Source organism: Monodon monoceros, unplaced genomic scaffold, assembly GCF_005190385.1.
Source record: "Monodon monoceros isolate NGI ecotype Baffin Bay Population unplaced genomic scaffold, NGI_Narwhal_1 Super_Scaffold_16, whole genome shotgun sequence".
In the NCBI taxonomy this organism is placed as follows: Eukaryota; Metazoa; Chordata; class Mammalia; order Artiodactyla; family Monodontidae; genus Monodon; species Monodon monoceros.
The window spans coordinates 88,722,694-88,741,035 of record NW_021703772.1 but is presented as its reverse complement, the minus strand read 5'-3'; the positions used below and the strand labels follow the sequence as shown (position 1 = coordinate 88,741,035).

At 35.5% G+C, this 18,342-nt stretch overlaps 1 protein-coding gene and 1 pseudogene across 1 annotated transcript in view; one reads left to right on the top strand and one right to left on the bottom strand.

Moving 5' to 3' along the window:
* The window catches only part of LRP1B (LDL receptor related protein 1B), a 1,820,879-nt gene that overhangs the window by 538,331 nt on the left and 1,264,206 nt on the right, over nucleotides 1-18,342 (bottom strand). The window lies entirely within an intron of this gene.
* LOC114897289 lies at nucleotides 8,443-9,156 on the top strand (annotated as a pseudogene).

The following is an 18,342-nucleotide window of genomic DNA, read 5'->3' as shown; positions in this document are numbered from 1 at the left end:
AATCAAGAGTGTTCAGAAAGCATTTCTGGTGCATAGTGAAGTATGACTGTGTGGAATAAATGTACTTATGAGATGGCTTGAACTGCAGGAAGAATGTGCTACTTTTTTCACAGAATATCATTTTGTCCTTGAAAGAATGTCTTACAATCTATGGCTATTCAGACTTAGGTATTTGGCAGATATTTTCTCAAAAAAAAAAAAAGTGATGGAGAACAAAGTTAGAAGACTGACAATACCAAACTTTGAGACTTATTATAAAGCTACAGTAATTGAGACAGTGTGGTATTATTGAAAGAATAAGTTTTCTTTACAGAGCCTATGCTCTAGTGAGGGAGACAGACAAGAAATAAACAAATAGAAAAGACATCATTAAAATTCCTATAAATCAACAGCAAATAAATAAATAACTTGATTGAAAATGGGCAAAGGACTTAAATAATCATTTCTCCAAAGAAGACATGCAAGCAGCCAACAGGTATATGAAATAGGTATATAAAAAGAAGCTCAACATCATTAATCATCAGAGAAATGCAAATCAAAACCACAATGAGATATCACTTCACACCTGGCTATCATAAAAAAAAAAATGAAAAACATAACAATGCTGGCAAAGATGCAAGGATATGGAGAAATTGAAACTCTTGTACATTGTTGCTAGGAATGTAAAATGGCACAGCCATTTTTGAAAAAGGTATGGAGATTACTCAAAAAATTAAAAATAGACTACAGTATGACCTAGCAATTCCAGTTCTGGGTATATATACAAAATAATTGAATTCAAAATCTTGAAGAGATATTAACACTCTAATGTTCACTGCAGCATTATTCATAATAGCAAAGGTATGGAAACAACCTAAATGTCCATCAAAAGATGAATGGATCAATAAAATGTGGTATGTATATACAATGGAATATCATTCAGCCTTAAAAAAGAGGAAAATATTCTGGTGGGGGATGCTGATAACAGGCAGGCTACACATGTGTAGGGATAGGGGAATGTAGGAAATCTCTGTATTTCTGTGTCAATTTTGCTGTGAACCTAAAACTGCTCGAACAAAATAAAGTCTTCTACAAAAAGGGAATTTTGCCATATGCAACAACATGGATGAACCTTGAGGAAATGATGTAAGATTAGCCAGTCGCAGAAGGATAACTATTGTATGATTCCACTCACATGAGGTATCTAAAATAGTCAAACTCATAGTAACAGAGAGTAGAATAGTGGTTGCCAGGGCCTGAGGGAGGGGGGAAAATGGGGGAGTTGCTGTCCAGCAGGTATAAAGTTTCAGTTATAGAAAATGAATAAGTTCTAGAGATCTGCTATACAACATTGTGCCTACCACTAATGACACTGTATAGTGCACTTAAAAATCTGTTAAGAGGATAGATCTCTTGGCAAGTGTTCTTACCACAATTAAAAAAAAGTAAGATAAGAAATAACCGAAGAGTGCCATTAGTCCTATAAAGAAAACAGGCGCAGTTTCATTTTTTAGTTCGTTTCCCTACCTTTGTCTGCATATAACTCCATTCTACTCACCCTTCATTGCACAAGTCTAACCCCACCCTCAGTGAAATACTTCAAACTAGCACATCCCACGTTGACTCTTCCTTCTCATTGATTCTAAAGCCTCTACAGACAGAATCATATGGCTTCATATTAAATTGTTGCTTTTTCTTTTCTTTTCACTTGTACTAATTTTGACTCCTTATCCAGAGATGAAAACTCCTGAAAACAAGGATGCTGTCTTGTACTTCTTCGTATGCTTCACAGTGCTTTGCATTCTTTTGAACTGAGCATGATGTAGAAATTACCTAAATACTGTGAAATGACTAGGGAAATAATATCCCTAAAAATATCTCCCATAATAATTCAACACTTAGAAAACATTTAAATAAAGGCATCTCTCCAATTTCCTCTTGATATTCTTTTAAAAATTTCTCTTTTTAAATATCCTTTTTGAAGGTCCCTCTAACATAAAGAACTTCAGTTTTGACTGTGTAATTATTATTTAGAATCACATTTGTTTCTCTCACTTTTTTCTCACCTTGTTATTCATACAAATATACTAGAATCTTCAGAAATTACCAGATTTCAAAAATTGCTTGTTTAAGTTGTATGTAAGTAATTATGAATTTCTCTATTTTACTATTACAGGCTGAACAGTGCACTCCAAAATTCATGTGTTAAAGTTCTGTCAGTATCTCAGACTGGGGCTGTATTTGAACATAAGGTCTTCAAAGAGGTAATTAAGTTAAAATTAGGTTATTAGCGTGGGTCCTAATCCAATATGACTGATGTCCTTATAGAAAGAAAATTAGGACACAGACACACACAGATGGACAACCCAGGAAGGAGAAGATAGCCATCTACAGGCCACGGAGAGAGGCCTCAGAAGAAATCAACCATGTCCACACCTTGATTTCAGACTTCAAGACTCCAGAACAGTGAGAAAAATTTCTGTTAAGGCACCCAGTCTGTGGGACTTTGTTATGGCAGCCCTAGCAAACAAATACATTTACTAATAGGGATATAGAAGAAATTTATGAGCTATAAAAAAGAATTTATATAAATATAATAAATATAAATAGATTCTACCATACAGTCTCCAAACTCTTTACTCAAAAGAGAAAGAGACAGACAGACAGAGAGAGAAATAAAGAAAGGAAATAAACTTACTGTGACCTACTAAGTTCCAAGGCCTTTGCTAGGCTTTGAACATAAGCACGTATGATTGCCTCATCATAAATGAGATGTGATGTGTTAAAACACCTGTCAATAAACAAAATCTATAACTTTTTAAAAAAATTCATAAATACAGCAACAAACATCAAAAGAAATAGCCCAAAGAGTTGAGATTATATCTACTGCCTAGGAATTTGGGTAGGGGAGAATTATCACTTGTGACTTCAATAACTAAGTTTCACCCTAATAGCTCCAAAATCTCTCTCATATGCCTAACTATCCTCTTAATCTTCAGTCCATGTATCCTACTACATCATAGGAATTTCTCCCTGACTATAATGAAGTCACTACAAACTTTACATGACCAAAATAAAATCCATTTTATTTTTCCCATGTATGCTTCTTTCCCAATAGACTTCTGTTATGAATTTTTGTGTCCCCTGCTAAATTCATATGTTGAAATCTTACTCCCAAGGTGTGGTGCCTATGGGGGGTGATTAGGTTGTAAGGGTGGAGCCCTCATGAATGGAATTAGTGCCCTTACAGAAGGCACACCCCTGAGAGCTCTTTATCCCTTCTGCTGTGAGACAGTAAGACCATCTGGCTGTCTGTCAACCAGGAAGCATATTCTCATCAGACACTGAATCTGCTGCCTCCTTGATCTTGGACTTCCCAGCCTCCAGAACAGTGAGAAATAAATGTTTGCTATTTAAGCCACCCAACCTATGGTATTTTTGTTATATCAGACTGAACTAAGACAGCTTCTGACAGTAAATGGTCCCCAACGCAGTCATCAGATGTAATAACCAGATAGTCATCTTTTATTCCCCCTATCATCACCATGGCATTTCCCAGGTGCCTTTCTGATCTGAGCAAGCCCACTTAATTCTTCACTTTATATTCTCCGGAATGTTTTATTTTCTCTCCATTCCCACTAAAACTGCTTAGCTCAGGACCCCATTATTTCTCACTCCCCTATCATTGCTGAGGAAACAATAGAGTGATCTTTCCAAAATGCAAATCTAAGCATGTCACTATGCCACTTAAAATTCTCCAAAGGCTTGCTTTCCCCTGGCAATACACTTAGCATGGCACAAAGGCCATCCATGATTTGATGCCTACTTAACTTTCCATCACCAGATCTATGACTGCCCACTATGCACCATGTTCCAGGAATACTGAACTGCAGTCAACTTTCAATTTCCCAAGGATAGATTAACCACATTACAGGAAAAAAAAAAAAAAAAGATGAAAATAAGCCAAAGACAGCTTATTTGTAAAGAAAAAGAATTAAAACTGTTGTGAATAAGAGAAAAATCTACATATCAGAATGAGTCTACTACTTATAATGATATAGGAACCATTCCATTTTTACATTGTACCTACTGCAAATCAGGAAAGCCCCTCCACCTGGACAGTTAGAGGTGAATATGCTTGCTTACAGCAGTCTGTTAGCCTGTTGACTGCTCTTTGGTGCAGGAGCAGCGTTTTGCAGTTTGTCTGAAGCTCTGGGCAAAAATCTATTTCTTAGGGCAGTGACAGTACTAGAAGTCTCTTTGCTCTGCCTTCTCCCAAGACTTGTTTTTATTTATTTTTCTTAAACAGAGAATCTGGAGAATGACAATGAAGGTGGGATGGAGAGCACTGAAGAACAAAGCCCAGAATTTAGCTTTGAAGCTTTTGTGACCTTGAACTGACAATGTGGTCCAAAATTCTCTCAGTTCATTGTTACACTGAGGTTTGCCTTACTGAAGACTGAGGGGGCAGTCTGGGGTTGTAGCGAAAAAGACTTGAGAATGGCAGGTAATTTAATTTCCAAGTTGATGGCCTGAATGTGCTGCCGGTGAAGTATTTGTGCAATGACGAAGGAGAGAATGACAGTGAGAGGGAAGAATTTGCTGACAAAAACAAGGCAGCTCCGAACAACTACTTGCTGGGATATTTAGAAAACAAAAAGTAGAGTTTATTCAATGAAAAAGATTGTTTTCATCGGAAAAAGGGAAGAGGAGAAAGAGGAGGGGGAGGAGGAGAAGACCTACTCAGCTCAGAGCAGACTACTTCAATATTTTAATGAAATACATTTGAATTAAATATCTACCTTGTATCGCAGTTGTGTTGAATTGTGTCTGAACAATGTTTTTGCTGTATTCACCCAATTTCCATTACCCTAGTTAATAGGATAATATAGAGTGGACATAATTTTCCAAAACAACGATTCATTAATATCCTATGCCCTTTTATATTTGTCCTCAATTTACTTCCTCCATATGGAATCCTTGCCTCCACTGCTACACCTAGCTGTACTCCCATTATCCGAATAATGGACACATAACCAGATTTCTAGACTCAGCTCAAATGGTACTTCTGTTTAGGAACTTTGATTGTCCCCAAGACGTAAAGTGGTTCACCTGACCCTTTGTGTTGTTCTGTGTACAATTCTAACATTCCTAATCCTATGGCATTCCTAATCCTATATTTATTTACATGTCTGCCTCCGTGTTTAAAATGTAAGACTCTTTGGGGGAGGAATTAGTCTTATTAACTCTTATCCTCCATACATATGCCAATGCCAGTTACAGGGATGGTTTTTAAGGCTGGCTGAGAGTCACTACAGTAGGTGAGAGAGTGTGGCTTGGAGTCACAAATGTGCTTTGATATCTGGCTATGACACTTCCTCTCTGGGTGATTTTGAACAACTTACTTGGACTCTTATTATTAGTCTCCTCATCTGTAAAAGAAGTAAAATTCTACTACACTCATATAATATATGAAATAGTTAGCCAAGTGACTTGAACAGTAAGGACACTAGTCGGTACCTATATACAATAAAAGAAAGAATGAGTCAAAAAAATAAAATCTAAAACATACATGTGACTGTACTGATTCTAACACATAAACAATTCAGAAAAACATTTCTACCCACTGTCAATTGGAATGTGTGTGGAATTATTTTTCTGGAATTAATGGTGAATTACTGTATTTCTATGATTTTACACTACTTCTCTTGTGGCTAGCAGAATGTGTCACTCCAAAATATGGCTCTTTGGCTTGGATTATTTGGAACTGATAATTTTAAGGAAAACCAGACACATGAGAAGCTCTGAAAACAGAGTAGGAATTCCCTTTTGGTATGAAAAATTTACATTAGAAAGTGGGCCTGTACCAGGAAGAGAGCTATTACCTGAGAACTTTTTCATCTCAGAGAGTTATCTGCAAGGCAGGGCAAGCCTTGTTTACTAAACATCTCCTATTCTCACTTTTAAATGAATTGCCTTCTCTTCTTTGAAGCCATAGACCCCTTTCCTTAACTCAGGAAATAAATGGTATATAAAATAATAAATGGTACATAAACCTCCATAGTATAGCCATCTTTTGAATTTTATATCTTTGTGAGGCTCCTGTACATAGATAATTACTTTTTTTCTCTTGTTAATCTGTCCTTTATTTCAAGGGATATCAGCCAAGAGTCTAGGAGGGTAGAGAGAAAATTGTTTCCTCCCTCCCCCTTACCACTAGTTAGATTCATTCACCTGGAGGCCGGTTGAGATTAGTAGTGTAATTCCTGACAATGAAAAGAATAATACTAATTGCCTGTGGTGATCACTCCAAAGTGATCAAGTTCAAGTCACATATAAAATGGTCTATTAAGATAGAAAAAATAGAATATTAGAACCTCAATTTATATTTGTAACTGTTGTAAACAAGGGTGATTAACAGCATTCAAAGACAACTTAATTCTTTGTTTGACTTTTACGTATGCATTGTTTAGGAGAAAGGTTTAAAAGAATCATTTCCCTGCTGTTAAGGGGCTCAGCTTAAGCAAGGTCTAAAGAGGGTTAAGTTAAATAATGACCTTCTCTGTTTTGGACTGAGTTGTGTTCCACCATCCTCCCCCTCCCCAAATCCATACACTGAAGTACTAACCTCCAGTGTAGACTACATTTGGAATAGGGTCTTAGAGAGGTAACTAAGGTTACAGTAGGTCATAAGGGTGGGACCCTAATCCAATAGAACTGGTGTCATTATAAGAAGACACTTTACCAGGGATGTGAGCACAGAGGAAAGACCACATGAGGACACAGTGAGAAAGAGGTCATCTGCAAGCCAAGGAGGCCTGGGGAGAAACCAAACCTGCTGACACTTTGATCTCGGACTTCCAGGCTCCACAACTGTGAGAAAATAAATTTCTATTGTTTAAGCCACCGGTCTATAGTATTTTGTTATGGCAGCCCTCGCTGACTAATACACTGACATATATCTGCTGACTTATTAGGAGCAGAACAGAGCACTGGGAAAGTTATTTAAGAGTCTTGAGACATTTTGAAGGTCCAAGCTGACCTTAGGAGCACAACAGGAGAAGTACAATAGGAGCAACTCACCCTAAATTAAAGCAGATCTGAACCTTACCTCTAAAATATATTCCAATTACCTACTTCCAAATTATTTCTAAGACCTCCACTGCTTCCACTTCCACTGCTACCACACTAGTCCAAGTTGTCACAAACTCTCACCTGAATTCCTATACCAGCCTCCTAAAGTTCACCAGCATCCATCCTTTTCCTCTCCCATAGTACAGTCTTCACACAGCATTGAGTAATCATTTTAAAACACCAACCACGATTTAAAAACTCCTGTTTAACCCTTAAACTGGCTACTAAAGTTCTCAGTCTTTACGGTAGCAGGCAAGTCCCTCAGAATCTCATCACCCTTGGCCCTCCTCTCCTGTGGCATGAAGCTCCTGCTACTCCAGCCACATTAGCTAGAAACTGCCAAGCATTTTCTGGCCTTAAGGGGGTTTTACTTGCTATTTTCTCTGCCCAGAAAGCTCTTCCTAAGACATCTTCACAAGGCTAGATCTTGCATGCCATTCAAGTGTAAGCTCAAATAGCACCTCCTTGGCAAGGACTTTATGGAAACCCTTCTCTCTTTTATTTCACACTGCTTTTCCCCATCTGACATTTTCATAAATTTTTATGCATTTACTATCTACTCCAGCTAAATCCAAGTTCATGAAGATAGGGATTTGAGCTGCTTTTCTCATCCCTGTGTCTCTAGCTCCTTGAAAAGGCATAATCTATATATTGATTAATAAATGCTCCCTATTCTAATAGAAATTCTAGTTCTAGAAATAATTGGGGCTGATACTAGAAATACCCCCAATTCAATCACTCTGCTGCTTAGGATATGCTTTGGGCAAAAGGGCTGTGTATGAATGAGAGAGAGAGAAAGAGATAAACTGAAAAAATGACCACCTAGAATTATTATCACCTGGAACCTGAGCAGTTTCATGGATTTTTCTTTTTCTTTTTGTTTTGAAATCCCTGAATACGTGGGACACTGGAAAACCGATCTTTTTCTTTAAGTAGCAACGGCGTCTCAAATTTCTGATGCTGAGTTTCATCAGTGAACCTGGTTAAGGCAGCAAGTAGCGACCTGGTACTGCTCCTTCCATGGCAGTCGTGGTAAATGGGGACATTTCTAAGGTTGGGTGCCAGCTCTCTACTAAGTAGTGAGGCATGGCTAGAAGAGGGAGTATCTAAAGGTTGGCAGTTAAGATCTTCCTCAGGAAGTAGCCCTGAGTTCCTTTTAGAGATTGCAAACAATAGGAAGATCCATTTAAAATCAAAGTAAGCAGAGAGCTGCAGCTGCTTGTGTTTTCTGCACTCTCTAGGGATGGCTGAGGGAGACGGGAAGCAGGTGATATCTGAGAACTGGAATTTGAGGATCAGTGCTGGAGCTGAGTAGAGTTCCCTTTCCTCCAGGTAAACCAATATTTCATTTTTAAGATGGGAAGTCTAGGAAACACAGGCATGATTTTACCTAGCACTCCACAGGCCTGTGTCAATCCACTATCACCCCACATAACCAACAGAAGAAAACAACCTATCAGTGTAACACGTAGAGAAAATGATTAAGCAAAACAAGATCTTCATTTAATTTCTTGTACAGTGTGATAAAAGATCTTAAAGTAGAGAATGAAGAGAACTGTTAGAACTTTTCAGAGAATCCAGCACCTTCAACACAAGGAAACAGCTTGGAATTTCAAAAAAAAAGTTTAAACACATAGACAGTGAATGTGAAGTATGTGTTTGAAAAATACCATCAAGAACATCAATGCATGTGGATCTGAAACACTTGATACTGGGTAATGCAGTGATCTTCAGACTGATCTTCTGAATGAGAATCTTCCAAAAAAAGATTGAATGAAGAAAAAACAAAATTGGTGAAGCAGGTTCAAGAGAAAGGGAACTTTCTTCAGAGGCTAAAACTAGTTAAAATGTATAGATCAAAGAAAGGTCTGTCTCAGACACAGTTGTTAACAAAGAGGTGGAGAAGCTGCAGCCAGCTGTTGCTCTCAGTTGCAGTCAGGTGTGTCTAAGAAATCAAGGTTTACTCAGTTGATAGACCACTATGGGTTAGATGAGAAATTGCTACACTATAACAGAAATGATGAAGAACTTATATGTGTTTAATTAATAATTCTTTTTCAGAATATCTTTGTAAATGTCAACTTAATTAAAACATACTTATACATTTTAAAGGGAAGATATGAACCATTAAGGGCTTAGAGAAAGATATTATGGTGAACCTGGATCAATTGAGGGCATTCTGTTATATAAACATAAACTAAGATCTAAAATGAAAATTTAATACTTTGAATATATTTTTCAAAACACTTAACAGTTAAAAAAATTTTTAATCATGTTTAAAAAAATTTGTACAATATTGGATGTAACTTTTAGGCATTTTTTGATTTCCTCTTTGGTTTCTTCAGTGATCTCTTGGTTATTTAGTAACATATTGTTTAGCCTCCATGTGTTTGTGTTTTAACGTTTTATTCCCTGTAATTCATTTCTAATCTCATAGCATTGTGGTCAGAAAAGATGCTTAATATGATTTCAGTTTTCTTAAATTTACTGAGGCTTGATTTGTGCCCCAAGATGTGATCTATCCTGGAGAATGTTCCATGCACACTTGAGAAGAAAGTGTAATCTGCTGTTTTTGGATGGAATGTCCTATAAATATGAATTAAATCTATCTGGTCTATTGTGTCATTTAAAGCTTCTGTTTCCTTATTTATTTTCATTTTGGATATTCTGTCCATTGGTGTAAGTGAGGTGTTAAAGTCCCCCAGTATTACTGTGTTACTGTCGATTTCCTCTTTTAGAGCTGTTAGCAGTTGCCTTATGTATTGAGGTGCTCCTATGTTGGGTGCATATATATTTATCATTGTTATATCTTCTTCTTGGATTGGTCCCTTGATGATTATGTAGTGTCCTTCCTTGTCTCTTATAGCATTCTTTATTTTAAAGTCTATTTTATCTGATATGAGTAGTGCTACTCTGGCTTCCTTTTGATTTCCATTTGCATGGACTATCTTTTTCCATCCCCTCACTTTCAGTGTGTATGTGTCCCTAGGTCTGAAGTGGGTCTCTCGTAGACAGCATATAGATGGGTCTTGTTTTTGTATCCATTCAGAAAGCCTGTGTCTTTTGGTTGGAGCATTTAATCCATTCACTTTTAAGGTAATTATCCATGTGTATGTTCCTATGACCATTTTCTTAATTGTTTTGGGTTTGTTTTTGTAGGTCCTTTTCTTCTCTTGTGTTTCCCACTTAAGGAAGTTCCTTTAGCATTTGTTGTAGAGCTGGTTTAGTGGTGCTGAATTCTCTTAGCTTTTGCTTGTCTGTAAAGCTTTTGATTTCTCCACCGAATATGAATGAGATCCTTGCTGGGTAGAGTAATAATGGTAGTAGGATTTTTCCTTTCATCACTCTAAGTATATCATGCCACTCCCTTCTGGCTTGTAGAGTTTCTGCTGAGAAATCAGCTGTTAACCTTATGGGAGTTCCCTTGTATGTTATTTGTCATTTTTCCCTTGCTGCTTTCAATAATTTTTCTTTGTCTTTAATTTTTGCCAATTTGATTACTATATGTCTCGGCGTGTTTCTCCTTGGGTTTATCCTGTATGGGACTCACTGTGCTTCCTGGACTTGGGTGGCTATTTCCTTTGCCATGTTAGGGAAGTTTGCAACTATAATCTCTTCAAATATTTTCTCTGGTCCTTTCTCTCTCTCTTCTCCTTCTGGGACCCCTATAATGCGAATGTTGTTGCGTTTAATATTGTCCCAGAGGTCTCTTAGGCTGTCTTCTTTTCATTCATTTTTCTTTATTCTGCTCTGCAGCAGTGAACTCCACCATTCTGTCTTCCAGGTCACTTATCTGTTTTCTGCCTCAATTATTCTGCTATTGATTCCTTCTAGTGTAGTTTTCATTTCAGTTATTGTATTGTTCATCTGTTTTTTGTTCTTTAATTCTTCCAGTTCTTTGTTAAACAGTTTTTGCATCTTCTCGATCTTTGCCTCCATTCTTTTTCCAAGGTCCTGGATCATCTTCACTATCATTATTCTGAATTCTTTTTCTGGAAGGTTGCCTATCTCCACTTCATTTAGTTGTTTCTCTGGGGTTTTATCTTGTTCCTTCAACTGGTACATAGCCCTCTGCCTTTTCATGTTGTCTATCTTTCTGTGAATGTGGTTTTTGTTCCACAGGCTGCAGGACTGTAGTTCTTCTTGCTTCTGCTGTCTGCCCTCTGGTGGATGAGGCTATCTAAGAGGCTTGTGCAAGTTTCCTGATGGGAGGGACTCTGAATGTAACTTTTAATACACTACTATTTTATTTTGGTAAAAAAAGTTCTATTATAAATGTTAAAAATAATCCAGTCAGTGAATGTCTAATCCTAAACTGGTCTAAAAATACCTGCATCTCTTCTAAGTTTATGACCCTAGCTTCTATCCTTTTATCACATATTTCCATCTGGATGGTCTAGCAGGTAATTAAACTCATATGTTCAAAATTTTTAAATAAATAAAATCAAAATAAGCAAGTCTACTCATGTTGGGCAAATTTTAAGGTAGGTAATCTTACTAAAAGATTGAACCTCCTGATATTCTGAGCAGGTTGGGACTTGGAATCACATTAATGTGAAATTTTTAAAAATACGGTGCTATTTTGTTCTGACAGAATAGCAATCTCTGGGATCTCTCATGCACTTACTTTATTTATCCAAGCTCTATGTCTACATCTCTCTCTCTCTTCATATATATATATATATATATATATATATATATATATATACACACACACACACACATACACATAGATACATACACACACATATATATACTTTTTTTTCCCCCCCTTATAACTTCTACTCATTTTGAGATGGGGTTGAAGGGGCCATAGTTGACCATGAGTCAGTTAGAAGCAACTATCCATTAACTTCTGTGAAGTCCCTAGAATTGCCTTCTATCAGATTGACCTTCCCGGTCTGTCTGTATGACAGGCATTCTATGGCTTCTAATATAGGATTTTGTTAAAATTTCTGTTTCATTTTGGAGTCACATGTACTTTTATAATAGACATTTTCTCCCTACTTGAGATAGCCAGAACGAAAGTCTCTGTTCCTGGTAACCAAATTCTGTAAACAGTGCCCAGAAAGTATTAATCTCAGTAGACCTTGTCCTAAATATATCCTTATTATTATGTTCAGGTCTCGGTTTTCAGTTTTGTGAAGACTTTGAAAAACAGGAAATGGGCTTAGAAGATGAAAATCATGATGTAGAAGGGTTTGAGAACCATGAGCTCTGAATGAAATAAAGAAAACTAGGTGTCTAACCAGATATTGCAAATGTGGGAGCAGGGGCTGGGAAAAATAGTACTGCTTTCATCAACTGACAGAATGCCTATGAGTGCAAGTGATGATTAATGGTAGAGCCTTAAAAACGTGTAAACCATTTGACTCAGAAATGTGACATCTAACACTGTACCCTAAATTCTGCAAATAATTAGTTATATGGATAGTCATCACAATATTTATAATTTCCAAGAAAAACCTAAAAATTAAATATTTATATATAGGTAATTATTTAAATATATAACTATATAGTATGTAAACATTGTATAAAGTGTATAAACATTAAAATGATATTGTAGAAATGTTTATTGACCTATAAATCAATGTTTATGACAAATTAAAATTGAAAGGAAGTTTATATATAATTTTTTTAAATGTCATAAATTTAAAATTTTCTAGATAAAGTTTTAAACCAGAGTTCGACAACAAAAATTACTGATATCTTTAAATAATTCTATTCTGTCCATTTCTAAAATCACTTATTGATTAGCATTAATATTAAATTTTGATTTCAATTCATTAAAATCGTTTTTACAGTGTGCTTCTTGAACAATGTTTTCTTTTAATACCATATAAGAATCAATGAATTAGTATTTTATTCTGGTTTGAGCACACTGTATATTAGAAGGTTCCAATATTTTAAAAATTGCTTCAAATGGCTATTCTATCCTAGATAGTTTATTACTCTATTCTTATTATTAAAATATGAATGTCACTGTAGTTACTACCCAACTCTTGACACTGCCAAATAATTAATACTGTAAAATTTACAGACTAGAAATATATATGTGAGTGTAAATATAAACATATTACTGGGAAAAGGTTAAGAAATAAATACTGTCACAAATAAATGATCTTTGGTGCTCCCATTTGCCATGTTCCTGTCTTCAATGGTTATAGTTTAAATATGGAAACTTATTAATTAGAATTAAATTGATGCAGGCATTTATTTCAACTTTGTGCTGATACTGATTATGAAAAGAGAAAAAACAGAAATTTGATGCTCAAGTACAAATTATTATTATTATTATTTAAAATTTACCTAAATCTAGGTATATATGACCCCCCCCCCAAATCCTCTGTGATCAGATGCCATCTATCCAAGTCTAATTTGGGTTAAACAAAATCCAGTAATTCCCTCTCATCTGAGGTTTCAATTTCCATGGTTTCAGTTATCCAAGGTCAACCAAGATCTGAAAATATTAAATGGAAAATTCAAGAAATAAACAATTCAGAAGTTTTAAATTGCACACTGGTCTGAGCAGCATGTCAAAATCTTGTGCAGTCCTGCTCTGTCCAGGCTGGGGTCCCCAACCATCAACATAGTCTGTTCCTGACATCCAACCATCTATGTAGTCATCACTCAGTGATCCAGGATCACCCAAAGCTAATGAATGATTCTCCTTGTGCTGGATAGTCAGAAGTAGTAGTAGCCTAATGCTATCTCACACTACCTGTGCCATTCACCCCACCTCACCTCATCACATAGTCATTTTATCATCTTACATCATCACCAGAAGAAAGGTGATTACAGAACAATATTTTGAGAGAAGAGACAGAGACCACGTTCACATAACTTTACAACATATTTTTATAATTGTTCTATTTTATGATAAGTTATTATTGTTAATCTCCTTCTATGCCTAATTTATAAATTAAACTTTATCATAGGTATGTATGTATAGGAAAAAAACCAGTCTATAGAATTTGGTATCATCCTCAGTTGCAGACATCTACTGGGGGTCTTGGAATGTATCCCCCAAGAATAAGCAGGACTACTGAAGTAAAAGGACTCAGGTCTGATTGTTTAACTCAGTTGAAATGAATAATGTTCACCAGATCATCATACGATTCCAAGCTACTTGTTATATTCCAACATGAGATAATGCCTACAGTATATGGGCAGACTTCTGGAATGACCTCTTTGACTCTCTTGATTAATTTTCTAGCTCTAATTAAAATGTTGTTGAATTACATTAACTCAAAATTCTATCATAAATCTAAAGCATACTACATCTTTTCCCAATGTGAACATTTACTATTTCTCCTTTTTAAATGAAAGGGGAGACATGGGGCAATATAAAATAATTATATCTCTACTCAAAAAATTATACATTTTCAAGTTTATTCTTGTTTTAATGCCATAAACATGAATAATGTAATTTTTTTCCTGAAAGTGACTCCAGGAAAGTTAACCTTTAGTAGTTTACAAAAGGGAAACGATCACTATTTAATGCTTTTGAGTATGGTAAAGCTGAGATGATTTAATTATTCCATTTATGTTAATGAGACCATTCTCTGATCACTAATTATAATCTGGTTAAAAAAATAGTACTTGGTGTACTTTGCAATTGTAATATTTATCCATTCTGTAAGGTAATTAGCATTAAGAAGTGTAACATATTGGGACACAGCAATTTAAGGTGACAAAAATTGCTGGAGTAGAATCATATATAGCCCTTTGGAGATTTCTCACTTTAATGTAAAGTTTGATGGGCTATTAGTTTTCATTAATGGTGGCTTGAGTACTTAGAGAAGACAACTATGTCCTATACTTAGTACTGGGAAAATTGCCTGGATATATTTCATATATTACTGTTACTTTAATGAATAGTATTATAGCAATTAGAAGACTGACGGCTTAGAAAATTTAGGTGGTTGTATTTGAAGTCCTTTGAACTAAGTGACATTGTGCAGTGTAAACTAAAAAGTAAATTACCCCTCTTTAAAAAGTATGATTTGAAAGCAGAATCACTTAAGATATACAGCATAATTGTAGTGCATTTAAAATAAACTGGTTTATATATATCAAATTACAGAGGGAAATGCAATATATGTATAACAATTAAATCACTGAATCTTTTTCTGAAAAGCGGTTGTAAACACGATTTTTAAGTAAATAAGGTATCGTTTGAATCTTTTTAAATGATATGTTATTTGTCCAGCTTTTCATCACTTGTATTTTCTTAAGTAGAACTTGCTTACGTAATTCAGGTATAAACATGACAATAATAATTATATAAATACCTAATATAATTGCACTGGTGATCATATATCTAAGAGAATTCACATTTTTTTCAATCCTCGTGATAGAAACTGGCATTATTTTTTCTGATATGTTTTAAAGACTCCATTAAAAGAACCATTCTCAAGCATTACAGACCATGTTTCATGAATGCTTTCTACTGAGTAATATTTTACAAATGTATACTCTGGTGGCTAGAGATCATTCTCTCAAAAAATGTCAATCTTTTTTTAAAGAATATGTTAATAATTTTCCTAAATCTAGATAATTTTAACTGCCATAATACAATTTCATAAACATATAAATCACTCAAGCTTTTAATTTTAGAACATTTGAAATTAAAGCAACAAACTAGAAGTTCTACCAAGTTAAGTTTGTTCTAAAAAACTATAATTAATTTCTTCATATGACTGATTTATGGTTTATTATTTCTATAAACATATACCGTAACAGCTTGAATAATCACATTTACTAGAAATTTCTTTCTTATTAAAATGCATAATTAATAGCAACTTTGTAGAAAATAAAGAAAAACACATGGGGCAGAACTAATTTCAACATCATTAAGAATTTCATACACACAAAAACTAAAAGCTTTCTTTTAGAGAAGTAAAGTTATTGTAGATGACTACTTTTAGCTCATATTATATGCGTAAATTAACTGTATATACTATTTTAGTAGATTAGTTCAATGACAGCAGTAAAATTACATGTACATATCAGGTATTTTTTAAACATAGCAAAAGCTCCATGGAGGAGGAAAGTAAGTTGGATGCTTAGAGCATTAAAAAACCAAAAAGCAAACAAAACAAAAACAAAAAAACTCTTCTAAAAGCAAAAAGTATTTGAAAATATGGTCCATTAGTAAATGTGCATATCCTGTTTTCTTTCTCTTCCTTAAATGCTCTTCCCCCCAGATACCTGAATAACTCACTCCCTCACTTCCTGCAGATTCTTGCTCACTTACCATTTCCCAGTGAAAACTGCCATGACCTCACTACTTAAAATTATAATTTTTCTGGTTCCTCTCTCCCAACCCAAGTCAGCACTCCCTATTCTTATGCCCTAGTTGAATTTTTTCCATTAGTGTCTTTCACCACCTGACAAATTTTATTTCACTCGTTTATTTGCTTTTACAGCTGACCCTTGGAAAACTTGGGGGTTAGGGGCACAGGCCCTCATGGAAGTTGAAAATCTGGGTATAACTTATAGTCAGCCCTCTGACTATGTGGTTCCTCCTTACCTGCAATTCTGCAACCAAGGGTTCAACCAACTGCAGATTGTGTAGTACCGTAGTATTTATTATTGAAAAAAATCCCCATATAAGTGGATCCACGTAGTTCAAATCCGTGTTGTTCAAGGGTCAACTGTACACTCTTTTCCTACACTGGGAATACCGGCCCCTTATAGTAATGGAATTGTTACCTGCTTTATGCCCTGCTGTTTACCTAGCACCTAAATAGTGCCTGGCTCAAAATAGTCACTTGACAAATTGTTGAATGGGTGAATGAATCAAAACTGTGATAGATGAGTATGCTCTCTCTATTATGATACAATACATAAGTATAAATAGAAACATAAGAGAAGCAAATCCTGACTCTTTTTCATTAAGTTACATTTAAAAGAAAGAAAACAAACATAAAAGGAGTGTATCGCCACTCTCTTCTCTGCCACCCTATCTTTCCAAGACAATTTGATACCAGCAGCTTTTATAAACACCAGGTATTTGTTTTTATTTATATATTTTTAAGGCTTTCTATTTTAACCAAAATTTGTGATGATAGGCCAACAGTCACAATATCAGGCTTCATACAGGTGATTGGTCTCTGAGGATAAGAAGGAATCTTTTCGGGGCTTCCCTGATGGCACAGTGGTTGAGAGTCTGCCTGCCGATGCAGGGGACGCGGGTTCGTGCCCCGGTCTGGGAAGATCCCACATGCCGCGGAGCGGCTGGGCCCGTGAGCCATGGCCGTTGAGCCTGCGCGTCCGGAGCCTGTGCTCCACAACGGGAGAGGCCACAACAGTGAGAGGCCCGCGTACCGCAAAAAAAAAAAAAAAAAAAAGAAGGAATCTTTTTGGTATGAGTGGGTTTCTCAAGCTTGGCACTACTGACATTTTGGACCAAACAGTTCTTTGTTATGGGAGACCCTACTGTGCCTTGTAGGATGTTTACCAGTATTCCTGTTTTTTACCCACTAGAATGCTAGTAGCAACCCTTTCTTCCCAGCAGCTGTGATGTTTTCAGACATTGACAAATATTCCCTGGTAGACAAAATCACCCTGGGTTTGAGAAGCACTGGCATAGTGAGAAGAAATCTAACTCTGGAGGTAGACAGAATTATGTTAGAGACCCAGCTTAGACCTTGAACCACCCACAATGTTTTCAGAGGCAACACTGCAGTTTCAATATCTCCTTTGCATGGTAACTGTGTCTATTAGTACTAAAGTGTAAATTTGGAGAGTAGACACTCTCTAAACAATAGTTATTGAGATAAACAGTGCAGCATAATGGATAAAAGAACATTATTAAAAAATATATATATTTTTATAGAAATGCATACATATGATAAAAATTGGAACATTCTGTATAGGCTTTTTGAACCTATTTTCAATTAAAAATATATTCTAGAGAATGGTTCAAGTCAATATATAGATTTATCTAATTTTTAATAGCTGCATAATATTTCACTCTACATGAACATTTCATGATTCATTTGGCTAGTCCTTTATAATACACATGTAGGTTTTTTCCCCAGCCTTTTCTAATTACAAGTAACACATATATTCTTGTATACATCTCAGTGCACATATATCTCAGTGTTAACTATAGCTACAAGACACATTCCTGGAAGAAACTCAAGCTTTAAAGACTAAGAATAATGGACTTGAAAGCTTGCTACACTATTTATTAACCAGGTAACTCTGAGCTATTAATTT